This window comes from Alligator sinensis, unplaced genomic scaffold (assembly GCF_000455745.1).
Source record: "Alligator sinensis unplaced genomic scaffold, ASM45574v1 scaffold1003_1, whole genome shotgun sequence".
In the NCBI taxonomy this organism is placed as follows: Eukaryota; Metazoa; Chordata; order Crocodylia; family Alligatoridae; genus Alligator; species Alligator sinensis.
This window is the reverse complement of record NW_005842557.1, coordinates 629,793-638,390: the sequence shown is the minus strand read 5'-3', so window position 1 is coordinate 638,390 and position 8,598 is coordinate 629,793. Positions and strand designations below refer to the sequence as shown.

At 48.8% G+C, this 8,598-nt stretch overlaps 1 long non-coding RNA gene across 1 annotated transcript; it reads left to right on the top strand.

Moving 5' to 3' along the window:
* Window positions 1-10: 10 nt before the first annotated feature.
* On the top strand, window positions 11-7,486 carry LOC112551682. Its single transcript, XR_003095983.1, has 3 exons — window positions 11-163; window positions 361-536; window positions 7,004-7,486. It is a non-coding gene; the product is annotated as an uncharacterized LOC112551682 (long non-coding RNA).
* The last annotated feature ends 1,112 nt before the right edge of the window (window positions 7,487-8,598 follow it).

The following is an 8,598-nucleotide window of genomic DNA, read 5'->3' as shown; positions in this document are numbered from 1 at the left end:
GGAGCCTCTTCCGCCCGGCGCCCTGCGTCCCCATCGCCGCCGCTCGCGGGCTCCGGCGTGAGCAGCCGCCACCCCTCCTGCCGCCGCGCATGCGCCCACGGACTGGGGCGGGGCCTCCGGCCCCGAGAATGGGACCAGCACCGCCCCCCCCTCTCGCCCCCGGGTAAGGGAGCTGTGGTGTCATCACGCCGGGGCAGCCCAGGGGCCCGGGGCTGGCACCGTGTTGCCCGCCCGGGGCAGCCTGGGGCGCCGCAGGGTCGAGGTGCGCCGAGAGGAAGCCGGAGCCCGCGGGGAGAAAGCCCCAGCTCCGGGTGGCGGAGCTCCTTTCAGCTGGAAAACCGCCCTCTTGTTTTCCTGCAGGCAAAGACAAAAGCGACAGCTCAAGACCCGGCGCTTTGCAACGGGCCTCCAGTCTACAAGGGTTGAGACCCGCTGGACTAGCCCGGTCAGCGTCGTCCTGTGCGCCCACCCCGCCCGAGACAGCCCGGATGGTTGTAGGCCCCAGGGCAGGGGCGACACAGGCTCCAGGCTTGAAGGTATCCAGTGATTTAAAGGGACACAATTCTGGACACCTGGCTCCCAATTTATCCAAGTACTTCACATTGTGCAGCCCTTTACACCATCCATAAGCACAGCTCCTGTTGGCTTAGGTTACAGGTGCAAATGCTTGGCATTTGTACACATTAGGCATCTTAAACTGAGCACCTAGAAAATAGACCATTAGACCAGATCCACAAGGGGAAATAGCCACATACGGCACATCCCCATGAGCAGATGCATGCATTTCCCCAGGGACAAACAGCAGCAGCACGTACTTCATAGATTGCGTAGACATTAGAGCTGGAAGGGACCTTGGAAGATCAGAGTCCAGCCCCCTGCCCCAGGGGCAGGAAGTCAGCTGGGGTCATAGGATCCCAGCAAGATAAACATCCAAATTTCTCTTGAAGGCATTCAAAGTGGGTGCTTGAACCACCTTCGGCAGCAGTCTATCCCAGACCTTGGGGGCTCAGACAGTAAAGAAGTTCTTCCTTATGTCCAGCCTGAAACGGTCATGGAGGAGTTTGTGACAGTTTGACCTTGTCATCCCTTGGGGTGCTCTGGTGAACAGACATTCCCCCAGATCCTGGTGAGCACCCCTGATAAACTTATAGGTGGCTTGTGCCACTCCTAGTGGTCTGCAGCGAACACCCCTGCACACACACCCTGACACACAGCAAGTTGCTCAGAGGAGGGGAGGGGAGGCTGAGGCCAGACCCAGGAGTAGCCCTAGCAGCCTTACCCAGGGTCCTGGGGGTCTCTTCAGGCTGCAGCAGTAGTGATCCAGGTGCGCAGGGCCTGACTGGCAGCTGGAGCATGGGTCTGGCAGCCAGGCTTTGGTTTCAGGTGGTACACACTGCTGCCACCTGCACCACACCGATATCCCCTCACCACCATTTTTTTTTTTTTTTTTTTTTTAAGATACCAGGAGTTCCCAGTATCCAATTTTTGCCACCATGTGGCAAATATACTATGCGGTGAACCTGTTTGTATGCACCATGCGCATACTGTGGTGCCTTAAAAGCCTTTCAGGTGCCACAAAGCACACGTTCCCACTTGTGCGGCCATACTGGGGCATTTGGATACTTTGAGCGCATCCCCATATGCAGGGGCCTGCAGTTGCTGTGGCAACAATAGTGGCACAAATTTGTGCTGCTGTTTTTTGCTACTGTGCATGCCCCTGCACATGAGGTTGGTGTGGGGCAAATTGTCCCAGGTGGGGTAAGGGATGGGTGGCTGGCCCCAACAGCCTTACCTGGGGCCCTCCCAAGACAGCAGCAGCCATCTGGCCACTCGGAGCCTGGCCAGAAGCCAGAGTGTGGTTCTGGCCAGCCAGGGCTCTGGTTTCTGCTGGTGCATGCTGCCAACATGTGCGCCATACCACTTTTCAATAGCAGCTTTTTTTTGACACCAGGATTTTCCTCAAATGGGTTTGAGGTCCTGCAAATTACACATGCACGCTTGTAGGGGATGTGTCCCAAGCCCAAAAGCTAGATTCTCAAAACTCCACCTAATCCTTGAAGTACCCACATTCCTTAACTGCCTAACTTTTTTGCCAGCAAAGCCCCCTAAGGACCTACATTTTTGGTACTGGTCATGCACAGAACCACCCAAGGACCCCAATCTGCACTGCGTTTAATCCAAACCCAAGAAGGATTCATTAACTGCTCCTCCTTCACTCAGTTCCCCAAGTCCCAGAGCATCCACCTCCTGCAGAGACCAAATGAATATTCATGTTTTTATTTAACAGGATCAATTCTAGCAAACTCCCAATAATTTGCTTCAGGTATGGAATACAAAAATTAAATAATCTGAAATATTGGTCTAATCATAAAGGTTAACAGGCAATCAACACTGGAAGGGAGCAAGTGTTCCCAAGTTTCCCAGGGCACTCTACAAATAAAGCTTAAATTCTGACCCGTAAAAACCCTTCTTGTATTCAAGCTATGGCCCTCTCTTCAGCACAGACTGCCAAATGCATTAAAATGTGCATTTTTTATGATGCGTACATATAGCCCCCAGAGACTAAGATAAGACTAGCAAATTTAAAATTTCTACTGAGCTACTGTATTTCATATATATAAATTTCTAATTAAATTTTCCAGAAGTAAAAAGCCAGTATATTAAATTTGCTCTGTGCCCTCACTACATAGTAAATTAGTTTCATGCACAGACATCAACCAACTTCAGCCATGAGAGTCAGGTAGGACTCATGTTCCTGTCCTACAGACCTCTTCCGAGTAAAGTCTATTCAACTTTGCCAAATTGTTTGGTGGCATTCTGACAAACAGACAACCATTGCCTTCCAACTGGCTTAAGACAAAACTTGTCATTTGTGATCTTGAATTTTTCTCTTCCCCTCTCCCTGTACCGCCATCCTCCAAGTTTAAACCTTTTATAGAGAGAAGTGCAAAAACTAAGGAAAAAAAAAAGAAAGACATTTAAAACCCAAGGGCAACAGTGAATTACAGATTACACATGTGCTAAAATCAGAAAGTGCCACAACACACTACCCACAGGTTTATTCATATAATCTTTATGTTGAGCCAGACCCGGCAGTCTGCGCACACCCATGAATCCCAGATCAACCTCAGATTGAGGGCACAAAGATTATGGGACCAGCTGCGTGTGGAAGCATGCAACAACTCCACTGTCCAGAGACATAATGTGCAGTTTGATATTTTATCACCTCTTGAGAGGGTTGTTTTGCTACACGTAGGAAAGGCAAGTAAGTGCATATCCTTGAATGCACCCTGAATACAGGAGCTATAGGTAACTCCTCCATTCCCATCTGCCCCCCACCACCACACACTGCCATAACAGCAGGTGAGAAAGCCTTTAAACAGTTTTAAGTAGTTACCATTCTGCAGAAGCCATTTCATCTTAGTTTGTTTCTTTTTATATGTAACATTGGAGTGATTATTTTTAACCTGTGTCTGACTTTGTCTATGGTCACAACAGAGATCCTATTTCATTTGTCACATCTCCCCCTCAAGCATCTCTTTTCTAAACTGATTAAATCTAGCCTAGTGGTGCCCTACCTTTTCGCCCATATTTTTGTTCCATCATTGGTTTAGGTACAATTTACATCAGTTGAGTAGCACTGTAGCACTGATGCCTACACAGTCAGATGGGTCACAAACTGGCTGAGTGCAACTGGTGCACTATGCCCTGCTGGCTAAAATGCTTACATAAACCTAGCCTTAAAGGTCAAATTCAGGCTTGAGAATGGAAATAAGCATGTGTCTGAAAAGTTTCTGGGAAGGCTTTTGTGGTAGAAACCATTGTGTGAGGGCAGCCAGAATGCAAGTTGCTTTCTGTACACTTTCAACAGTGCAACAAATCCCTATTTTTCTACTTGCATTCCAGACAGTTAAAGGAATTTTATTTTTAATAGAAAGGAGCTAAGCAAAATGGAAGCATTTAAGATTTATACACACAGAATCTGCCCAAGTAAACATTAGATAATGAGTCAGATATCCATCTTATAGCACAGCCAAAGCTGAAAAAGTGGGCAGTTTCCCAAGTAAACATTAAATACAGAAATATTTGCCATGTCTTATGATGTCTAGAATTTTTTTTCTAAAAACAAGCAACGTGAACCAAAGGCTCATTTTGTTTTACTTAAAACTACACAACAGCTAACAATGATACCCAGCCAGAACTAAAGTATCCCATGCCAGTTTCAAAGTGCTCTATTTTAAGAGCATAATGTGCAACTCACTCTAACATCCTGTGTGCAAGTAGACTGTTTCATATGTAGAACACCCTGGCAATGTTATATTTCCGCTGCCCTACTGTTAAAGAAACAGATCTTGTAAAATCTTACTTTTGCTTAATCAAAACAAGCAATCAGCTGCAAAAGCTGCTGCTAGATTCAATAGGCTGTTTTGCATAGTAAGACTGATGTCCTTTGTGTCTGCTGCAAAAGCATGTAATTGCATTCCTATCAATTTCCATATCATGAAGATTAGTTCAGTGGTCAAGTAGCTTGGTTAAAGACAGAGGATGCATGTGTTCAGCTTTCTGCTCTACCACAGATATCTTGTGCAACTTCATGTCACTTACGCCCAGTTCCTTCAAGGTTGGTAGACGCTTAATTCCCTTTTGGTTTCAGTGACACCTACCCACCCTTCAGGAAGCTATGACTTTGCTTCTCTTTTATATCAGATTGCATTTCATGGCCTCGGAGTGTGTAAAGATGATAAATTGGTTAGTGTTTGTCAGGTGTTGCCATCATAGGTATGGAGTTCAGATATAAAATACCAGATAGCCTATGGTATATTTCCTTTTTACTAATAACAGCGGTTGGGATACGAGGAAAAACCCAGTTTTACCACCATATGAATGGCTTTCTTCCTTCTCCACTAACCAGTTCCTCCAGATGCTCCTACTGTGTTTGTGGGGGAGGGGAAGGAGAAAGTCATGCTTAGGCTCAGGGGTGATAAAGGCCTTGAGACTTATCCCAAAGACAACCATTGGTAGACAGCCTGCACCTGGATGCTGGGGTTTGCAGACAGCTCTATTGGTACATAGTGTAAAAGTATGGTACACTATTTGCACATAGTACAAGACATGTTCAAATCAGCAGGTCCAGATGCTCTCCACCCCAGGGTGCTGAGGGAATTGGCAGGGGTTATCTAGGGGCCCCAGCAAGGCTTTATGAGCACTCATGGTGCTCTGGCCAGGTGCCAGACTACTGGAAGAGGGCCAATGTTGTCCCCATTTTCAAAAAAGGGAGGAGGGAGGACCCAGGCAACTATAGGCCCGTTAGTCTTTCTTTGATCCTGGGGAAGCTGTTTGAGAAAATTATCCAGGAGCACATCTGGGAAGGACCAGCAGGGGAGATGATGCTCAGGGACAACCAACATGGGTTCATTAGGGGCAGGTCCTGTCAGACCAACCTGATTGCCTTCTACGATCAAGTCACAAAATCACTGGACGCACGTGTCGTGGTGGATGTAGTCTTTCTGGACTTTAGGAAGGCCTTTGACACCGTCTCCCACCCCATTCTCATTAAAAAGCTAGGCAACTGCAGCACTGATGCCTACACAGTCAGACGGGTCGCAAATTGGCTGAGGGGCCTCACCCAGAGAGTGGTGGTGGATGGGTCATATTCAACCTGGAGGGATGTGAGCAGTGGGGTCCCCCAGGGCTCGGTCCTCGGGACCGCACTGTTTAATTTCTTTATTAGCGACTTGGACGAGGGGGTGAAAAGCACCCTGTTCAAATTCGCTGACGACACCAAGATCTGGGTCGAGGTGGGCACACTAGAAGGGAGGGACAGGATACAGCTGGACCTGGACAGGTTACAGGGGTGAGCAAATGAGAACAGGATGGGATTCAATACTGACAAGTGCAGGGTGCTGCACTTGGGCAGTAAGAACCAGCAGCATACCTATAGGGTGGGGAACTCCTTTCTCGAAAGCACCATGGCAGAAAGAGATCTTGGAGTCATTATTGATCCCAAAATGAACATGGGCCGCCAATGTGAGGATGCGGTCAGTAACGCCAACCGCACCTTGTCATGCATCCACAGATGCATCACAAGCAGGGCCAAGGAGGTGATCCTCCCCCTCTATGCGACACTGGTCAGGCCACAGCTGGAGTACTACATCTAGTTTTGGGTGCTGCACTTCAGGAGGGAAGTGGCCAGCATAGAGAGGGTCCAGAGGAGGGCCACTCACATGATCTGAGGACAGCAGGGCAGGCCCTATGAGGGGAGGCTATGGGACCTGAACCTGTTCAGCCTTCACAAGAGAGGGCTGAGAAGGGACCTGGTGGCCATTTACAAACTTACCAGGGGGACCAGCGGGGAATGGGAGAGACCCTGTTCCCCCGAGCACCTCCTGGAGTAACAAGGAATAACAGCCATAAGTTGTCTGAGAGTAGGTTCAGGCTGGACATTAGAAGAAACTATTTCACAGTCAGGGCGGCTAGGATCTGGAACCAACTTCCAAGGGAAGTGGTGCTGGGTCCTTCCTTGGGGGTCTTTAACAGGAGGCTTGACAATTACCTAGCTGGGGTCATATGAGCCCAGTATTCTCTCCTGCCTAGGGCAGGGGTTTGGACGTCAGTCTTGATGATCTACTTAAGTCCCTTCTGACCCTACATCTATGAATCTATGAAACCTGCTAGTGAACTTGAATAAGTTCAAACACAGGCTTTTCCAGTCTACTCTAGGGGTAGGTCACAACAACAACAGGTCATATAAGACCGTTATTAGGGTAAAGTGGTCAAGTCACCAGCAAATAGAGTTCCAGTCTCCTTTATTTTTGTATAGATGCTCAGAGGACAAGCTATAAGAATGGTTTCTAGGTTGACAAATGGAAAATGAAGTTGTGGTTGGGGTAAGGGTACTGACATTATGCCAGTGGAGCCTTAGGGGACTAGATGAAATTTCAGGAAGTGAGGACTATTTTTTTACCTTTGTTTTTAAAACATAAACAATTGCTTTCATTTACAGGTATGTAGAATTGCTCATGCTGAAAAATCCTTGCTGCTTGTCACTGTGTTAATGTTGCTGAGACCTGCCAGCTTTCAAGTGTGCTCTAATCCTAAATTTTCAGTAATCTTGGGGACCCTATTGGTGACATTTCTATTCCAATCCCAGGGTCTAAAGAAAGACCCTTTTCAATGTTCCTATTTCATCCAGATACACTTCTCTAAAGATCCAAGGGAATTTGTAGGGAGGCATTTCTTCAGCAAAACCATGGGACTTCTGGAACTCACTCCATCTCCATTCGCTCCAACAGGCTTTTGGGGTGCTTGCGCACCTGACTGTCATCACGATGTACACATGACAAAGATGTTATTTGTATGGCTTAATGACATCACACATTACACATGTGCCAGTTTTGGGGGTTTGAGCCTGTCACAACCCAAGGGTGTGATTTTGTGTGCGCGCGCTTCGGCACTGCTAAATTATTTCCCGCCACCAGGAGCTTTCTTTGCAGGGTGCATTTCTTAGTTGCAAAGAGAAATGCACGGTGCAAAGGAGTTCCCGCCACCCGCATGCAAATTTGTTCCCCACTATTGGCTGTTTCTAAATTATTCCCACGTGGCGGCTAGCGATTGGCTTGCTAGCCGTATAAGAGGCTTGAGCAGTTTCCGCCCAAGTTGGAGAACTCCAAGGAGAACCCCGCAAGGGAGGACTCCACAACCATCTGGAGGAGGAGAACTTCACGTCTTGTGAAGAACCCTAAGCGCTGCGGAGCCTATCGAACCCAGCGCGTACTTTAAGAAGGCTATAGGGGTCTGATCAACCTCTGGCCTCTCCCCGTCGCCGAACGATCCCTCGACGAACCCCTTCCCTGCGCGCAAGTTCCACAGAGCCTAGCAAACTTCGTGTGCATGTATCCAGAGCTCTTTTCTCCGAGTTGTTTTCTTTGGTTGACACGACGGGCTCGCGTGTTTAGAGCCTTCAACCGGACTGAGCTAGAGGTTCGCGTGGAAGGAACTCTTGTCCGCTTTTCTTGTTTCCTGTCTCTAACTGCAACTCAAGCAAGTTTTCCTGCCTGCAACGCGACCATCTTCGGTGTAAGTAAAATAATCTTTAATCAACCGCTACACGTCCGTGCCTAATTCTAGTCCGCCGGCCTGCATTCCCCGACCCGCGTGCCAGGGCTGCTGGCCACAGCCCGCCGCGCACCCCCGAGGGCCTCGGACCGCTCCCGGCCCGCACAGAGCCGAGTATACATTGTTGCAAATTAACCTACTTTGATGTAGTTTAGTTTGCAACGATGCATTGCAGCTGTCAGCTTGCTCCTCAACTGTGGGAGAGGTGGGCAGGCTCCTCAGGGAAAAAAAGGATCAGACTCCTCACCACTTCTGCTTTCAGTAGGTGCCTGCTGAAGGCAGAAGTGGTGAGGAGCCCAAACCCATTTTTATCCCCCCCAGCCTGCCCGCCTCTCCCACAGCCAGGGGGTGAACTGCTGGTGGGCCCTGGTCCTTCCCTCCATGGCAACAGCACCCCCTGGGACCACCCAGATAGGATGCTAGCAGGCCAGATGCTGCCCCAGCTCAGAGGCAGCACCTGGCCTGATCCAACTCTTCCTCAAG